Source organism: Stegodyphus dumicola, chromosome 5, assembly GCF_044657685.1.
Source record: "Stegodyphus dumicola isolate Sdum_Otavi_A_Nest chromosome 5, ASM4465768v1".
Classification (NCBI taxonomy): Eukaryota; Metazoa; Arthropoda; class Arachnida; order Araneae; family Eresidae; genus Stegodyphus; species Stegodyphus dumicola.
Window position 1 is genome coordinate 122230015 of NC_140772.1, and position 21240 is coordinate 122251254.

Sequence of the window (21240 nt, forward strand, 5' to 3'; positions counted from 1 at the left end):
CACTATTTTGAAGCCTATGCTTGATGTTCGAAAAAATACTCTGATTCCATCTCTCCAGCAGTGCCTGTAAATACAAAAGCAACAAATGTTTTTAAATATACACTTACTTGTAAACTTACTTTGACAGATTTCAGAAAAAGCAAAAATTAAATATCAACAACCTTTCGAATTCCATTCCTCTTAAATGAAGGGAATTTGCCAGCTACTGCAGCTTCCAAATGTGAAAATGGCATAAGCAAATAACTGCACTGAGTAGAAAACTTTCTCCATTCTACTATATAGGCTTTCAGCAAAGCTTCATCTTGTTGAACAGAAAGAACATACTAAAAAAGATACCAATCAAATAGCATATAAATGCAAACCAAGAGATAATATTTTTGAAAATGAGCCAGTATTTATGACATTTTCTAACAGAGATTTGATAATACTAAAAATACCACATATATCACTATTAAACTATTCTTCACGGTTCGTACACATTTCCTTATATGAAAATTAAGGACTTTTAAGGACCATCAAAGAAAAAATTAAGGACCTATCAGCAAACAAAAAAATGAATAGAATAAAGCAATTATCCATACAACCGACTTCATGCTTGTAATTTCACTTTAAAAAACTAACAGAAGTGTGTATTATGCACTATTATTAAATTCAACTTAATACTTACCATAAAACAATTTTGAAAATTAAACTAACTCCCTACAAGTTATGAAGTAGATAACATTAAATGAGGAACATAATTTCTTGAAAAACATGTATAAGTGTATTTTACACTAATAACAGTCACTATTTTAGAGATTTACATGATTATTATTTAACTTATTTGATATTTATTTAAACATAGTCAACTACTATTATAATCACAATGTAAGAATATTTTGCAGATTAAAATAACTGATTTGTAAACATACAATTTATTTCCTTGGTTTTTTGAAAGATACTAGAATAATAAACTGTACAATAAAAGATACAAAACATTTGTGCTTTTTTTAAATCTGAAATCTTCCTTTTCTTTAACTATTCTTCTAAGTTCATTTGCTTTGATAAACAAATCAATGTTCCTGCTGGTCTCAGCTTTATCTGCTAAAGCATCCACTTCTTCATTAATGTCTTTAATGTCCCTTTGAAGAAAGTTTTTCTTCTGCTTCATATAATCAATTTCTTCTTCAATAATATTTCTTTTCCTCTTTGAATTTTCAGATTTAGTTAAAGATTTTTGTTCTTCTAAATACTGAACTTCTAAATAACGAACTCCACTTCTTGCAGAAGCTGCTGCTGATCTCATTTCTTTATTAATTTCGATATTAAGAACACCTCCAGAAAATTTTATGTAATCAAATACTGTGCGTTGAAAAATGTATGATGAGTCACTTAAATTTTCAATTTCAATTGCTTTATTTACAGAGAAGCCTCTTTCCACAGAGGCCTGTTCATGTGACAAGATAAGAATACTTGTCACAGTGAATACTTGAATAGTGAAAATATACATTTTTTACTATATATATATAATTTATTTCCTAAACAATATAGATTAATTGATTATATTATCTCCTAAGTTTAATTAAAGTAGAATTATTTTAAAAGAGTGAATCCATACTGGTAAGTTATATTCTGAAAGATGTATATATATATATATATATATATAAAGTCCGAGATCCGGACATCTAATATCTGGAATGATCTAAAATCTGGACCTCAAAGCCACCACCAACCAATTGCGCATTAGATTTTTTCCCTCATCATAAAAAAAATGCCAGAAATCCGATTCTTAATCTTAGTTTGGTGCTAAATAAAATATCTCATTATTGAAGAAATAATTATTTTAGCATAAATTTGTGTGATTAGTAACTTGACTCCATAGCTGCGTATCTGCTTGGCATAATCTCAAACCGAAACATTTGTTAATTTTACACCAACTAATATTTTATATCCTTGATGCCGAAATCGCGAATCATTATTTATTGTATTTTGCTTTCATCACCGCATGTTTATCAACGAATGACAACTTGAGTGATGAATCATGCAGCGATGCCAAATAACAGAGTATTATACGATTACAGATTTAAATTTAATGCGCTAAAATGTTGACAAGGGGAGATTTAGCAGAAATTTCTTTCCTTATGCTAAAAATAGATTTTGTTAATGATACTCATAGGACAAACGATTATATTTAGTGCTATTTGAATTAAGAATAACTGATTTGTTATTCACATAAAGCCAGAACCAGCTCCAGAGCTCGCATGGCCGCACCAGGCGGCAGAATTTAGCGAAGTTAAACAGAAGTTTTTCATTGCAATGACAATGCCCAATCATCAATCAATTAACGGAGGGCGGAATCTGTAGTATGGTTCTAAATCCAGAAAATACAGCTACCGATAGTGAAGAAAGTAACAGAGAGGTTACTGAACGAGAAAAAATTTTGATTGACAAGTTATTCGGAATTCTCGACACAGCAATTACAGGACTTGAACAATGGAACTTAATAACTGAACAAGAAATTATATGTCTATAGTATTAGTCTAAAGTATTAGCAGAGAAAACAAATCAAACAACTCACATTGAAAGAAATGTTTATTAAAGTAAACATATAAATATTAAGCTCTTTTCTTTGGTAAATTTTGATACCCTTTAAATCATAAATGCTTCATTATTTCATAAATCACGATTTCATATTTTCAATTTTATAATTTCTACGTGCCATCTTAGTAGATTTAAAATGATCTAATATCCGGAAAAATCTCAAATCTAGGATCGCCGAAGTCCCGACGAGTCCAGACCTCGGACTTTGTACACTGTATAAATATATATATATATATATATATATATATATATATATAATACGGAATGTATATTTTCAGTTAAACTTCTACCCAATAACTTTAGTAATTCATGAAAGTTAATTTTGCGTCTAGTTAATTCAGGAAAATTAGTTTCAATTAGTTGTTTTCAGCTTTAAAAATATTTAAAAAATTTTAATTAGTTATTTTCAACTAATAATTGTATCGCCATTAGCAAAAATTATGCATTACTATCAAAAACATAGGTTTAAACCAAATACTTAATTGTCTATTGAAGCTTCAAAACGTATTTCCGAACTTCACTTTTTCTCAGCTAGCGTTACCGATTTTGCCCTTGGCGACCTAAAATCGAAATGGAGCCAACAGATTTCCCGCGAAATCGATAAGAGACCCTCTGCAGAAATAAACTCATAATCCCGATATCCCATACATATAGTATGTGCAAAAGAGAATAAACTCCGTAGAAGGTGATAAAAAATTAATTTATGGCTTAATTGAAACAAACACAGAAATTAAGCTAAGCAAAACCGTGTAAAAACAAATTGAAATGATAAAACGAAACTTAATTTTAATGTGAATTTTCAGTGCTGACTCTCCCATTCTAGAAATTTCAATTTGTTTCAGACAAAGACCACATTTAAGGATTGCCATCCATCAATATCCAGTCTTTGTAGTCAGCTTGATGAAGCCACAGTTTATTGAAAATGCACTTTCCAGGCATCTCGTTCCTATTGGCGTCGGAAGGGTTGTGGCCTTCCAGGTTGGAATTGCTCTAGTTTTGGCAAATATTTTCAGAATCTCCCCCCTCCCTTTTTTTTTCTCGAGCACCTTCATCATCACTTTCGCCTCTTAAAGAACTTCCAGCTTCACGCTTTCGTCACAGTCTGCCTAAATTTATGGATAACACCTGTTTCGAAAGATTGCGTGAATAGCCAATCAGACACCGATACTTTCGTTCGGGTAGCTAATTGTTTTTTTTAATCGTTTGCAATGCAAATCCGCCAACAGATTAGTTAAGAGCTGTGTAATTTTAATTCCATATTCATGAGAAATCGTAATTCACACTTAGAATGGCAATCATTAGAAATGATAAGAAATGTCAAATGAGCAAAATTAAGGACCGTTTATTCCTTTTGGCCAAAATTAAGGACTTTTAAGGACCGTACGAACCCTGTTCTTTAACAAAATACCAACCTGCTAAATATATGTATGCATTTATGTATCATTACAGTATGCGGTGGCATAAAATTTATACAAAATAATTAGGGAAAGACTTTTTGATCAACATCTACAAAAACATAAATATCTACACTAATGAGTACAAGCATACTTAGAGGTAACAAAAAGTGGAATACGCAATATTTTTCTTCCATTCTAAGATAGCATTATTTTATCACACCTCTCTTTAACTTCAGTATCACTATCAAGGGAGGAGGGGAAGATTTTTCATTTTAATAAAATAAAATAAATGAAATAACAAAATTCAAACACATCTAGCAAACATTTCTTTCTTAAATTATGTTTGATTTATTAATGACAATATATCTGTTTAAGATTAGGAAAAATCTATTACTCAAAGATGCTTTCCATTTTTAAAGACATCCATATGGGGGAAAAACATGCATCTTAAAATCAGAGAAATATGAAATTATGCCTAGCTTCTTTTCCCCAAGTACAAAATACTATCCCATGAGAACTTAAAAAGAACACAAGATTCTTTTGATCATTTCAACATGACATCATAAAGAATATCATCTCGGATGAATCACAGATAGATGTGTATTACACTCTAAGAGGAGAAAAAAAACTGAATATTCAGTTCTTTTCTTGGATTTGAAGCAAAACCTTTTGGCATATACAGTCAGCCTCTACTAATAAAAGAAATGATTAATTCTGCATGGTTAATAATTCATGGTAAATATGTAAATGACAAATGCAGTTCTGGTTCTTTTCAGCACTCAAATGCAGACAATTCCTCCTGCATTATTAAATGTGGTCAAAAGATTTATTAAGAAAGGTATATTATTCGCTGGATACTTTATTGCAATTACATTCCCCTTAATGCTAAGAATGTCCTTGAAAAGTATCACAATTTTTTATAAAGCATCAAAGCAATAGGTCTGAGTATTTAAAAAAAAATAACAACATTATATGTATATTAAATAAATGAATAAATATACAAAGCGAAAAACAGTTCAAGCCTAAATATAATTACATATATACATATATGTAAGAAAAATAATGAATATGTAAAAGATTAAATTATTTATGTTTTATTTATTTAAAGAAAAATAAATCCTGGTGCACCACAAAGTATTACACGAGACATGCAAATCGTAAGTAAAAAAGGCAAAATTGTAAGTAATAACATCAGTTTTCAATGAAATCATACACAAAGAGGAAAAAAAACACACAAAAAAAAGTAAATACAAAAGTATAAAAATGTATAAAGAAATCTTTTACAATGTTTAAAATAAAAGTCAACAAAATCGTTGAAAGCTCAGTAGGCCAAAAAGATTAAATTAGCAACGTAAATTTCCCTTCTCTATTCTAAAAATAGTAACCCCTCTCTGTACTGCGTCATTTCGAGACTATTCTATGCCATATGATTCTTACGTAATTATGATGATGTAAATGGAACTAAAACTCAGCCAGCCAATAATAATTTTACAGCAATATTGACTGTCCAATCAGAATGCTTTGAAAACCAAAACTAGCTCAGTTTGACTTAGATTTCATCCTGAACATTACGCACTTGCTTTCTATGCTTTGGCCTGGCCACACTGCAGTCTGTCTGCTTTTTCTTTCTTATTGCAAATTTATCTAAAATGTAAAATCTCTTGAAATAGGTACAATCAATGTGCCAACTTGATTTTCACCGCAACATGTTTGCTAAAATAAAAAATGAAGATTTAAACCTGCATTCGCCTCCAATTTCCTAGTCATTATGGATCAGCACTTCTACGCTATATTTATGAGCACAAGGAAAAGCCGGAACACTGTCGAATTGTGCTTAGATCCATATTGAACAAGAATTTTGATTGCATAGTATCTAAAGAACTTGGCAGTCGTGGCAATTTTAATTCCATTTTCATTTGCAATTGATAATTTGTTGCCACAATCACTTGGCACTCTAGTCGTGCCTTTCCACAGAAGATTTACATTTTTGATATTGTTGAGATGGAAAGCAAGCCAGCGAAATTACATCTTAGCAGAGTAGAGAGCAAAGCTGAAGTGCATAGTTATGCAAGATGGAAGCACACGAAGAGAAAAGTTTTGGTTTGCAATTCGGTGATTGGCAAGAGGCATCTGCATTAAGGATTACGTAAGATCGCATGATTAATTTAAATGATGCAGTTTCGACTTAAGTGCTATTTTTAGGACAGATAGATGAAGTTTCCAAATGAAATAGAAAATAAAAGAGGTTATAGTGAATTAAATTTAGAAGTTTGCTTTCATATTTTTTTATCTTACATATATATATATTTATTATACCTTATATAGATATATATATGTAAGATATAATAAAATATGATGGCTACTACACTGAGAAATAATTGGCAGCCTCAGAATGACTATTCTAAATTTGGTGTTCATCCCCTAAGTTCATCTTTTCTCCCAAATTTGAGATCTCTCCAAGATCATATGACCGTTATATAAACGGCTTGCAAAGAGAACTAAAACCTAAAATTAACCAATTGTGCTTGGCTGTACATATATGTACCTGCCTAATATAAATGCTGCTTCGCGTGCAATTATGTCATTCATTTTCATAACTTCTCTTGCACTGCAAAACCTCTGTGCTGCTATGCATAATTGTCCTCCTTTGTTCCTGATCTAAGATGACATAGTATGGTGTCAACCTATGTACACTGCGCAAAAAAAAAAAAAAAAAAAAGGGGGGGGGGACAGTTCTATATCTGCCTTTTCGGCTGAGCCGATTCACAAAATTCAAATTGTGTTCTTCATGTCTCAAAAGCGCGACTTAGGATATATATTACATTTATATATACAGTAGACTCCCGATTATTCGTAGGCGAATTATGCACAGAGCGGATTATCCGCGCATGACATAAAGTTTCCCCCCCCCCAAGCGTAAAGCAAAGAAAATAAAAATGTTCACAAAACTGAGTGAAATGTTAAATTTACTAAACATCGTGCTTATTTATGGCAAAAATATCCCAGGCCTTCTCGGAACCTTACCCTCGGCCCCTATGATGAGTAAGTGATTACTCACCCTTGTAGTGCTCGCTTCACCACCCTTTCTCATCTTAATCTTACTGACACATCCACTTCCTTTCACTCGGCATTGTTAGTTTAAGCCTAATAGTGTTTGCGAACCAGTCCGAGTTAAATTTCTTTTGATGCGTCTTTTGGCTAGTTGACTCGTTCTAAGTAGCGACATGGAATTCGAGAAATTGAACTTCATTGGGAGAAACTTAGTGGTGAATAACAAGCAGCCGACGATTTCCACCATGAATTTGAAGAATTTGTTTTAAAAGAACAGCTATCTTTTGAACATATTTACAATGCTGACAAATCGGGACTTTTGTGGAAATATCTTCCCACTCACACTTTAGCATCTGAAAGTGAAAGTAAAGCAGCGGGTCATAAAAGCAGCAAGGAAAGGATCACTATCATGTCTTAATGTAATGCTACCGGTGAACATAAACTTAGACTTTTTGTCATTGGAAAGTAAAAAAAAAAAAAAAGAGAGAGATCTTTTAAAGCCACAAGGATAGAAAATTTGCCCATTGATTAATTTAACCCCCCCCCAAAAAAAAAGAATGGATGAACCGACACATTTTTCAAGATGGTTCGAAAAAATGTTTGTTCTTCAAGTGCGTAAACATCTTAAATCGAAAAACCTGCCTCAAAAAGCTGTGCTATTGATCGACAACACACTTTCTCACTTAGCAACAAGCGTGCTAAAGTCTTCTGATGGACACATTTTTGCGACTTTTCTCCCCCCCCCAAGCGTTACTGTGCTAATCCAACCCATGGACCAAGGAGTCATTGCAACAATGAAGAGAACATACCAAATCAAGCTGCTAATGACCAAAATTGAAGAAGGTTATGATCCGAAAGAGTTTTGGAAACACTACACAATCTTGGACAGCATCTGCATGGGACTCAGTGAAACCGTCAACCCTCATAAATCATGGAGAAAACTCATGCCCAATGCTGAAGCCAACAACAACCTAACCCCTTTGAGTTGTGAAGAAGAGAATGAAAATGTAGACACGCCCACGGCAACTTTTGCCGATATAATGTAAACAGTTCCGGGTGGTGAGAACATCGATGCTGAAAACATTAACGAGTGGTTGGAGTGTGACGTCAACGAACCTGACTTCGAACACTTGATAGATGATGAAATTGTGAAGACGGATTACTGAGCTATTTGGAAGAACAAGACGACACAGAGTTAGCCAAGAAACTTATGCTACGAAAAATGCAATCTCAGATCAAGAGAAAATGCTTCCAAAGCAAAAAGCAAACACAAATGACTGATTGCTTCAAAAAGGTGTAGTTTTACAGTTATGCTCTTGTAATTACATAATACATTACAGTATTAAAACAGTACATATGTTATAATTTTTCTGTGTATCCTTGATGCCTCTCGTAAGTACAAAGCACTTTTCTGTTTTCATTAACAAAATGCATTTTAGGTTAGTTTTGAGTGATATACTAAAATATTAAGCATTAGTTAAACATTTCCTGCTGTTTATTTTCTGTTTTATTGTACATAAAACAATTTTTCAAAGTTGGAATGACTGTTTTCTCTTTTGCTATACCCGTTTTTAGCTTTTTTCGGATTATGCGTGATTTTTGTTATCCGCGGCGGCCGCACCACCCTATTCTGCGGATAATCAGGAGTGTACTGTAGCTCTATTCTAACACAGTTATTTTGACACAAAATTGGACTTTTTCTGAAATAACATACCAATTTTTTTCCATATTTCGATTCTACGACTCAAATTATGCCTAAATATGAAATTTTGTTAAATTTGTTGGGAAATTTACAGAGAAATTCACAAATTTATGTTTGTGTTTTTTTTTTTTTTTTTTTTTTTTTTTTTTTTTTTTTTTTTTTTCAGTTTGCAGGAAGAATAGTTTACTTGACGAACTTCTTAATATATGGTAACCTATTTTCCTTTCCCTTGAGCGGAAGAAAGTCACAATCGTTCCTTTTTTCAAATAATGTTCTTTATATTATATATTTAATTATAACTGTTATTACTTCAAGTAATTTTTTCTTTTCGAATTTCATTTTAATTGTTTAAGTTGCATGGTTTCTTTCGAATAACTGTTTTAAAAATTTCTATTTACCCATTCGATTTGGGTAGTTTCAATAAAAGGTGCATCATTTATTTTCTTCAGATAATTTTCTTTGTAATTTTTTTTTTTTTTTTCTTTTTCTTTGCCATAGTTGTTGTTTTAGGTAATTTTTAAATTTTCAGACTTTTATTTTAAAATTTTCTATTTATTCATTCGAACTGAGCATTTTAAATATATTTATTAATATAAATTTTTCAGGATTTTATTTTATTTATTTAAATTGCATTTCTTTTGAAAGAATAGACTACGATGCATCTGAAAATTGAATATATTAAAAGAGAAAATACAGTAAAGCACAGTTAACACGCCTTTCAATGTTCCGTTTAGAAAAGATATATAAATGAGAAGGAAGTATAATCGAGATTTTAACTTAGGGTGACTTGCATATATTGCTTTAAATAGCTTTAACATTGTGCACATTGCTTTACACAATTTTATCATCCTACATTTAGTTTCTTAAAATGTTATTCATACCTTAGTCAAATATTTTATTTTTGAAATTGCAAGAATCAAATATATCATACGATAAAAAAGTTTTAAATAAAAAAAAATACTAATTTAATTTTTTCCCCCTTAATGGCTTGCTTTTTTTCTTCAGGCATTCTGCAAGTATATACAAAACCGTCCAACTTTTCGAAACACCTTGGTATTTCTGACGCCAAATTCTCCTTCAAATTTTTGCTTATTTTATTTTCTTCTTTCCTTCTACATTTATTTTTAGTGCTCACACAAGAAAATTAAGATTTTTCAATTGTTACACTTCCATAAATTTTGCATTCTTGTCAAATTTTTTAAAATATCAATTACATCAATTGCGTTTCCAGCTGAAGACACTTTTTCATTTTCTAGACATTTTAACTATAAATAAAGTTTAAAGCAAAGTCCAAAGTATAAATATTTTAATTAAAAGATTTTTTGCTAAATGACAAAGAAATAAAACACTCGAGCAGTGTTTATTCTGCACCACCGAGAGACTGATTATTATATTGGCTGCAAACAAACTAAATCATATTAAAGATCATGTTTTTTATACAATTAGTAGAATTATTTACTTAAAATATTCTTTCTAAGAGAATTAATGTAAAAATTTATATATATATTAAACTGGGACATGACCCAAACTGTCAACGTCCTGTTGCTTAAAAACATTGTGAAAATAAACATTAAACAAACTTTTTCAGTTTTAGACAATTCAATTTAAATGCACTTAAAGTAAAGTACCAGACAATAACATGGTAAAGGTAAAAATTTACTAAAAACACAAATATTTTTTAAAAAAGGAAGAAATTAAAAAGAAAGTTAAAATTTTGAATAATATCCATAATTTTAAGAAAGTAGCTTTTCATATAGTATTAATAAATATTTATTACGAATCTTTGAGGGAAAAAATTTCATATAATTAGTTCTCCGTAAAACTTTATTTGAAATTTAAGGTTAAAAATAGCTGTGGCAATTCACTATAACAAAAAATCCATAAACCACATTTGGCGTTAGAAAATGTTGAATAAAAAAACTCTAATTTTTTGTAGATATGCTTAGCTTGGATAACTACACCTACTTTAAGATGGTGGTAAAATTTTATGGGTTATAATTCAAAATTTTTTTTCAAAAAATTTATAAAAATTATTTAAAAATACAAATTTTAAAAATAAATCATAAAAAATGGGTGAATTTTATTTGGAATGAACGTAAATTTCGAAACGAGAAAGGAAAAATCAAAAAACTTTAATAAAAAAAGAGATATTAATAAATATATATCAAATGTAATTAACGTTAAGGAGCTAAAATTTTGAGAGCTAATTTTTTTAAAAACTACTCATACGATTTTTACAAAATTTTGCAGACTGGCATAATTACGGAAAAAAATTGGTATGTTATTTCAGAAAAAGTGTGATTTTGTGTCAAAATACCTATGTTAGAATAGTGCCATATATAAATCTAATACATATCCTAAGTCACGCTTTCAAGACATGAAAAACACAATATGAATTTTGTCAATTGGCACAGTGGAACAAGAGTTATAGAACTGTCCCCCCCTTTTTTTGTGCAGTGCACATAAAAATTACTGTTGCTAACTATGATATAGAACTATCTTGTGTACACAAAAAACAATTGGATGTGCATTATCATGGAATAAAATTATGGTTTTTAAGTGGCCACATCCGCATTCGAGCATCACCTTTTTAACTAGGCAGTTAAGCCTCTCCAATGCAAATCTGTTGCAACCTTTCTTTCTTCAAATCAAAATATCACATATATACATACAAAAAAAAAAGAATTTTACATTCAAACTCACATACAATTTATATTTTAGCCTTCCTCTCGAAAAACAAAAAGAAAAATGAACTACAGTCAAAAGTCGTTAATTCGGACACCCATAATCCGGAATGATCTATAATCCGGACCTCAAAGCTACAAACTTTCTGTGCATGCGTCGCATTGACGCATGCACGTAAGACCTTTGCGGCTGCGAATATGCTTGTGCGCATGTGCAAAATATGTTTACGAGTGTACAATGTACAATGGACAGTATAAGCTAAGCTAAAATTATCTATTTCAGTTAATGTTGCAGATTGCGTTGTTCCTTAATCTTCAAATTGGATCCGGCTTATTATTTTTTGCAGACTATTAGAGCAATTTTATAAAAGTAAGCTTGAACTTTCGATTATGTGAAATAGAATTTCTAATATATATTTATTAATATGTAAAGGATCTACAAAGCGAAAGTATGTTTCGAAGTTCATTAAACAAAAAGTGGAATTGCTGCAAAAAATGGATAAAGGCATATCCTTTATTTATCTAAACTTTAACGTTTATTTATCTAAACTTTGTTTATCTTTAATGCCAGGGTGTGCAATGAATTGGAAGTTGATCTGTCAGCACTATCCTTATCTTCAGGGCAGATGTTTTTATTTTATTTGGCTTATAATTCCTTATTAAATGTAGTATTTCATCTCGATGTACTCCGTCTTTCATATGATTTAAATCAAATTCCTCGTTATTATAATTCGCTTCCGATAGCGAAGAAAGTGACAGAGGTTATTGAAAACGGAAAAATTTCGATTCATAAATTAGTCAGTAGACACAGCAATTACAGGACTTGAACAATGGAACTTTATAACTGAACAAGAAATTATGTCTGTTTATAGAATTAAAGAGAATGTATTATCACATAAAAAACGAAGCAACTTAAACAACTTACATTAAAAGAAATGTTTAATAAAGTAAACAAATAAATATTAAGCTGCTTTTTTTTTTTTTTTTTTTTTATTTTGATAACCTTTAGATCATAATTGTTCTTTATTTCATAAATTACGGTTTCATATTTTTAATTTTATAATTTCTGCATGCCATCTTACCAGATTTAAACTGATGATCTATAATCCGGAAAAATCAATAATCCGGAATCGCCGAAGTCCCGACGAGTCCGGATTAACGACTTTTGACTATTAATAACACATAACCATAGACAGCAGCTTGAAGAGAAATTAGTAAATGAGAAAAATTTCATAATTAAGATATTCATAAAATAAAGAATAAAGAATTCAAATACATTACGAATCAAGACTGGAAACAAAAGAGAATATTCAGTAATAAAGCGAATATTATCAAAAAGAATTTGCAGCTGTTAAGGCAATTTCAACATTATGAAGTGATTTTAAATCTTGAGATTATACAGTTTTTCAAAAACCTATAATTCCTACATATGTAACTAAAATACAAATAGTTCACTGCAGAGCTTGGTTTTGCAGCCATAAGCCAAACAGAAAGCAATTTTTGTATTCTTTAATGAACATAAAATAAACTAAAACAAAAAGAAAGGTTTTATTTTGATAATATAAAAATTCAAATTTTTTTTTTAGTTAATGCATTTTCAAAAAGATGAAAATTAAATTCAAAAATCAATATCGTTTATTTAATAGGGAAAAATTTACTCACAAAAATAATCAGATACTTTAAGTAATAGTAAAAAATTTACATTGTTTTTGCTTCTTAGTCTTTCATGAGATCACCTTTACACTTGATCACTTCATTTAATCTTTGGTCGCCCAAACGGTATAGTGGTTAGGGAAGCCCACTACGGTACCGAAGGGCCCGGGTTCTCCTGGAAGTCCAACCTCTCTTTGGAGTAGGCTCTCGAAAGCATTGTTCCATGTAATATGAATAAGACAACAACAACATTTAATCTTTGTGGCATTGATTTTACGAGTTTTCTGTTATTTTTTGAAGTATTTTTATGCCACTCCTCTTGGATTACTGCTATGAAAATATGCTCAATTTTCAATTTTTGTTTCTAGTTCCTTCGAAATATGTTCAATAGGATTCCATTCTGGCGATTGGAATACTGCCTTAATTACTTTTGGACACTTATATAACAGCCAGAGTCTAATTGTGCACAGTATGCTTTGGATCATTGCCCTGGTAGAATTTGAAACTATTTTGAACAGTAAGTTTTTGTGCTGACGATGCCAAATTTCACTTCAAGATGTCAAGGTACTTATACTGATCCATAATACCATCCATAAACTCTATACTACCAACACTGGAATGTGGCATAGATTCTCCATACCATAACTCATACTCCTTCATGTTTAATACTTGCTACTAAGTTTTGCTTTCGAAACTCTTCTTTGAGTTTCCTACACACCAGCACTTGTCCAACTGAGCAAAAAATGTTAATTTGCTTTCATCAGCAAACAACACTTTTTTCCAGCAGTCAGGTGTCTTTTGTTTCATCAATTTTGTGAAAGCGAGTTGAAATTTTCGATTTTTTCTTTAACCAATATAAAATTTTCTTCTTGCTACTCGCTTCTACCTACAACTACCATGATACTGCTCCAATACCAATACTCTACAATACCAATGCTCCAATAATACTATCCTACAAATTGCATTACTCTTCTTACAGTTTATGGATTTACACATATTCCATATAATTCAAGAAGTTCCGCAACAAGTTTAGGAGCACTCAGTCTTGATTCCTTTTAATATTCCTTAGAATAAAATGCTTCATTCTATAAGAATAAGATAACTTAAATGGTCGTCCAGGTTTATATATATATATATATATATATATAAGTAAATAGGCAATTTTTCTAATAAATTTCCCTTTCTTTTGATGGAAATCAATAACTAATCTGTGAGTTTCTAACAATGTTCCCTTTCATTGCAAGAATACATTAAAATAACCACTGCAAGAAAAACTAAAATAACAAACATTTTCTAAAAAGAAAATTTGAATTAAAATAGCAAATGATTTTTAGATTTTTGCCTAGATTCTTTATTCTAATTCCATAAAATACTGTTTTTTATTTATTACAAACAATTTTAGTTAGAAATTATGAAAATGCCCGATTAATTTTGTGATATCTTTTTTCCCCATTTCAGCCTAAAATGCTATAAATCCTTTGAGAATATATAGTCAATAAAATGGAAAACACACAGAAGTTCTTGTCACTCAATAATACTCCCTAACTTTTGAAAATATCTGCACAACTCTTAAACATCCCAAACATAATTTCACAGATATAATTTCATTTGAAAATAAAATTTTACAGTTGTCTCTCAAACATAAGGACACTAAAATTAAATAAAATTTGATCAGGAAATTGCTAAAAACAAAATCTGCAGCTTGATGAAATATATGGCAGTAAAAATAGCAAAAGCAAAACATTTAATTTTTTTAATTTACTATTTAATTTTTTCAAATTAATTTAGTACAAAAACAGAGCTAAGAAAATATGAATTCAAAGGGAATATTTTTTAATATTTTATTTAAAAGCTTTTCTCCTATTACTTACAAAAATTTATAGTCACCGATAATTTTTGTGAGACACTGTATGAAAAAATTAACATGAAACACAGTTTAACAGTTTTAGTTTACTTCAGTTTTCTAAAACTGAATACATGAATACATCAAAACTGATAATATTGACATTCATAAATTAATGGGAAAGAAAAACATTATTTGATACATATACAGATAATCCTACTTTATATCACTTTTTTCACAAAAAAAGTCTTCCATACCACATTTTTCAATTTATGAAAGAAATCTAAAGAGATTTGGGGGTTTCATGAGAAAAAAGAAAAATGTAAAAATAACATTTGCTGCTTCTTTCAAAGCATCAGCTGGAGAAAAATATAGCTTCGACTGCTAAAAAATATGCAAGTATACAGAGTTTTGTCTACCATTTTGATGATCTATGATAGATTTAATCATTCTAATGCTGTCATACTTCCAAGTCTGTAATACGAGCTATCAAATACTGACTTTTAGCTTTGAGGCACATAGATAATTGAACTACAGTCATGTTGACCTGGTGAATAAAAATGACAATTTTTTCTCTGTCCACCAATATTTCCTAATTATTACAACCTCTGCTATTTAAACTGTGCCTAAATTATTGCCAAACAAAGAGCAGCCCTAACCATTCTGAATTTTAGTCCACCTGCTATGAAAAGAGGTTTGAGTAGAACTGCTGCTTTGGCACAATCCATTAACTTGAGGGATAATAGATTTAAAGTTGTAAGTTTAAGCATTTATATGGAGAAATTCTTGGGATCAGTAAATGTTTTTGTGTCTACATTCAAAAGAATCATGGAAATATACTAGTTACAGACTGCATATGAGATGTAAATATGTTTGTTGCACACGTTCTTAATTTTTTCTTGATTAAGACTCATTGATAATTATCTGTGCACTGCTTAAATAAGGGGGATCAACAAGGAAGTACCCTTTTACCACAGTACCCTGTATTGCCTACCAGCATCCCCTTTTGACTAGTGATGAGTCGGTACTACCGAACCGGGTATTTTGTAACGGGTACTGAAAATCGGTACATCCAAGTACCTGTTACTTCAGTACCGAAATCGGTACTTTTCGGTATTCGTTACTTTTGTACCGAAACGGGTACTTTTTGGTATTCGTTACTTCTGTACCAAAACGGGTACTTTTCGGTATTCGTTACTTCTGTACCGAAACGGATACTTTTCGGTATTCGTTACTTCTGTACCGAAACGGGTGCTTTTCGGTATTCATTACTTCTGTACCGAAACGGGTGCTTTTCGGTATTCGTTACTGGAGGATCGATGAGGGTTCAGCTCACTTCGGTTTTGGTACGAGGACAGTAGTATCTGGTTGTATTTGTGAAATGGTGATATGCGCTCCTCTTGTCCATGAATAGTCTGCTCCTCAGACACTTCCGTAGTTGATATGTTTTCTGATATTCAAAATCTTACTCCGTACAGATAAAATCAAACACGTGGTGACGTGGCAGAGTTCCTTCAGTGCACAAAATCGTTATCAGTACTCCAAATCGTTACTAGGGCACTTCGGTACTCCAAATCGTTACTAGGGTACTTTGGTACTCCAAATTGTTACTAGGGTACTCCAGTACAGCAAACCGTTACTAGGGTACTATGGTACAGCAAACCGTTACTCCGGTATTTCGTTACTTCGGTTCTCCAAATCGTTACTTGGGTATTCGGTACTTGAAATCGGTTTTCGGTACTTTTCAAAGTAATGGTTACTTGAGTAACGGGTATTTTGTACCGGGTACTTGTCTGTACCCGTTACTCTCGTACGGGGTACAAGAATGTACCGAAGTTGCCCATCACTACTTTTGACACAGCTTAATTCAAGGTTGTCATTGCTATTATCTCTAAACTCCTATATTTTTAGCTATCGTCCCAGTTGAGTTTACATGTTATTTCTGTTTATTTTGACTCTGCATACTATTCTTATTTTTAGCACTAATTTAAATTAACTTAGTTGATATTACTTAACAGTTCTTTTAAGGCCTCAAAAGTATACAAAATTTGGTCATACAATGATTGATAATTACCTTTACACTATACGCCTTTTTACATCAAGTATGATTGAACAAAATTGTTCTATTTTCATAAAACAGATAAAGGCTGTATATAATCCTTACCATATTAACTTTGCTTAATAGTTTTCTGAAAAAGCTAATTACAGATACCTTTATGCAATAAAAAAACTATACAAAATATTAAACATTAGTCAAAATTTTATACCAGAAAAAAAATATGAAGCTATTACTTACAGATTGAGCTTGTGGAGTAAAATCTAGGATATGCTCCTGCAAACTCTGATACAATTTTAATGCACTGTTATCTTTACCAAGGCAAACATTATGTACCAACCTATAGAATAAAAAATTTTTTAAAAATTAAAAAATTTTAAAAAATCTACCTCAGTAATTATTATTTTAGCTCAAACCAATACAGTTTAATATTTCCAATCTGTACATCATTCCATTAAGTACACCTAAACATGCAAAATTCAAGTCATTTACTTTAATGTGTATTATATATAGATGATGCTTGTTATGACAACTATAAGTAGTATTTTATAAACTGGTGTAAAACATCCTTACCTGATGAAAATATAATCAATTCCTTTCATTACATCATAGCTGGTAATTTCAAAATATGAAAAAGCGGAGAATCTTGCAGAAAACCAGGAGTTGCCAAGAAGTGGTGTTCTTTTTTTTTTTTTTTTTTTTCTGGGCAGCAATGTCATTTCAAAATAACTCCATATTAATTCAAAATTTTTTTGTAATATACTATTGTGATTGACTATTGAGCTATTTATAATGTGTTTCTGGTGTAAAATATATTAATATTTAATTAGATATTCTACATTTTATATTCTTTGGCTACTTCAGTTTTATATTTTTGTAATGTGAGAAGATCCTGAGCAAGGCAGAATTTTATTTAATGACGTACTTTTTCAGTAGGATGAAAATAAAATGAATAATTAATGTTCATACTACAGTCAAAAGTCGTTAATCCGGACTCGTCGGGACTTCGGCGATTCCGGATTATCGATTTTTCCGGATCATAGATCATCAGTTTAAATCTGGTAAGATGGCATGCAGAAATTACAAAATTAAAAATATGAAACCATAATTTATGAAATAAAGAACAATTATGATCTAAAGGGTATCAAAATTTACAAAAAGAAAAAGCTTAATATTTATTTGTTTACTTTATTAAACATTTCCTTCAATGTAAGTTGCTTCGTTTCATGTGATAATACTTTCTCTTTAATTCTATTAAACAGACATAATTTCTTGTTTAGTTACAAAGTTCCGCTGTTCAAGTCCTATAATTGCTGTGTTGAGAATACTGACTAATTTGTCAATCGAAATGTTTTCGTTTTCAATAACCTCTGGGTCACTTTCTTCACTATCGGAAGCGAATTATAATGACGAGGAACTTGATTTAAATCATATCAAAGACGGAGTATATCGAGATGAAATACTACTATACAAATAGTACGGAATTATAAACCAAATAAAATAAAAACATCTGCTCTGAAGATAAGGATAGTGCTGACAGATCAACTTCCAATCCCCAGCGTGAAATTGATAAACAGATTTCGGATTTCAAAACATACTTTCGCTTTGTAGATACAAATTACATATTAGTAAATATATATCGGAAATTCTATTTGACATAATCTTTCTAATCTATCATAATCTAATAATGACGTTTCTGCCCCCCCCCTCTGCCGCAGAGCAGTGTGAAATTGATAAACAGATTTCGGATTTCAAAACATACTTTCGCTTTGTAGTAAATATATATCGGAAATTCTATTTGACATAATCGAAAGTTCAAGCTTACTTTTATAAAATTGCTCTAACAGTCTGCAAAAAATAATAAGCCGGATACGATTCGAAGATTAAGGAACAACGCAATCTGCAACATTAACTGAATTAGATAACTTTAGCTTAGCGTATAACTCCGTTACACATTAAACGCGCATGCGCACAAACATATTCGCAGTGTAAGGGTCTTATGCGCTCCTGTAAACGCCTGTGCGCATGCGTGAACGCGACGCATGCGCAGAAAGTTTGTAGCTTTGAGGTCCGGATTATGGGTGTCCGAATTAACGACTTTTGACTGTATTATGTAAACAAACTTACTATATGTGAATAAATTAAAATATCATTTTTTCATGTAAAATAAATTAAACATAAATATTAACTGATTAAATGTTGCTCGAATCACGATGAAAAGTTCTGTAAATACCTACAGCAAATTAAGACAAATCAAATAAAATTTAATAGGAAAAGTTATGCTGAAAATCATTAGAAGTGAAAGAATGGAATTAGCCCAATTTCAGTTTCCTTTACTTAATAAACTGCATTTATTGGCAGGAAATGTTTTACTTTGTAAAAGATAAAAATTTGAAATCAGGAGATATAATGAAAAATTAGGAATTTCCTTCTAAAATTGGAAGTTGGTAATTATGTAATACAGGGTATCCAGGAATTCCTTCCCTGCTTATAAATATTCATAACACATAAAATATGACATAAAGACACATACTTTTTTACCTTGAATTGCATGTAACATATTCAAGTTTTTGTGTACTTTTGTGTGTGTAGTAAGTTTTGTGTAAATTTCTACATGTGATTCTTTCATTGCCCAAAGGATATCCAGGTGATATTTCAATTCCATCCTTGTGTTGGTCAACGTTACATGAGGGATGGATGTTATGACTTCAGTAATTCTGCATTGTAATACTACAATACAGGCATGAAAGCGCATGTTGGCAAAAAAAGCTGAATAACGCGCGGACACAAAATTACACAAAAACTAATTGCGCACGCGCGACCTCAAAAAAAAAAAAAAACATTTTAATGTAAAAAGTATTAAACATATACATATAATTAAACTAAAATAATACTTGTACTTACTATTTTGCTATTAATTTTATCTTGTAAAAAAAAATTAATAAATCACCAAGAGATTGTAATGAATTAACCTTCTTTAAGATGCTATTTATGTAACTTAATTTAACAGTTGATACATGAATACTGTACAAAGCATTACAACACACTAATATACATATTTATGTTATATATTACTGCCCATTTTCAGGCAATAACAAGTTTTAGAGATAATATATAACTGTTACTAGAGCTCTCAATTATCTTCAATAAACAGTACTTTGTATAACACCAGAAAAAGTAGTCATATGAGATAATATAGTTACAAAATAACATAGTTAAAGGAGGAATACAAAAAAATAGCTATTTTGTCTCAGTCTCACTCGATCCTGATTAAAAATTTTTAGGGAAAAAGCTTTTTCTTTTTTGCTACTTTTGCAGCCAACTTTTTTAATTTCCGTCTGCGAGTTTGTCTCGATTTCTTTTCAGCAGCTTTCATACAATCCATTGATACATTTTTATTTTCTTCTTTATTTTCTGCAATGTTTAATTGCTTTTTTTTTTTAGATTCTCGCTCCTCCTTTTTAATCTCTAGCTCTTCTTTGTACAGTTTATGAGCATTCCTTAAATTTTTACATGGAGTTTTGTGTACTGGAGAATGCACGTGGTTATCCTTATGTCCGACAGATGGCACCAGCACTGATGGCTGAAATTATTGAAGTCAGCTCTTGTTTTACGGTTGGTTGCTCTTCTTTGATTCGATATCCTGCGCATCTAGTTCCGCCTTTCCACATAAGCCCCACCTACTTCGTCTTGATGTGAAACAACGTATTTCGTGATCTCAGCTCAGGCAAACTCGAAAAGTTCGCAACAAGGAGTGCCCACGTTTGATCGCTAACCCAGCGTAATATTATACGATGGCATGATGTAAAGTTTTTTTACAAAGAAAAGAGGAAGAAAGAGAGCATGTCCTGTATTTACCTCCCCACACAACACCACGCCGGTCGCGATTTTTCAACGGTTCTGCATCGATCTCAGAAACAGCCTGGGTGATGTTCAAAAAAGCGGAATTACGCGAAAACACAGAAAACTTTGATACCTGTACAATATCATTCACTGGTGTCTAGTAAACCTGGTCCTTGACATAACCGCAAAGGAAGAAATTCAGTGGTGTTGTCTGGTGATCGTGAAGGCCAGTTTATGGAACTATCCTAATAGGCATGGATATCTAACCACCACTAAATTAACGCACTATCTTGTGGAAAATTAAGTCCAGAATATCCCAAATCTGTGGCACAATAAGTAATTGCAATATATTGCGATAGGTATTGACTGTGATCATCTTTTGACTGAAGACACAGGTTCCATGATTTAATTGTGCATAAAATCGCACCACA

At 31.1% G+C, this 21240-nt stretch overlaps 1 long non-coding RNA gene across 3 annotated transcripts in view; it reads left to right on the forward strand.

The window, feature by feature from the left end:
• Positions 1-4032: 4032 nt before the first annotated feature.
• The window catches only part of LOC146997215 (uncharacterized), a 28148-nt gene continuing 10940 nt past the window's right edge, over positions 4033-21240 (forward strand). For all 3 annotated transcript variants that reach the window (XR_015041211.1, XR_015041213.1, XR_015041212.1), the window contains exon 1: positions 4033-8420. This is a non-coding gene — a long non-coding RNA (uncharacterized LOC146997215). The remainder of the gene's footprint in view (positions 8421-21240) is intronic.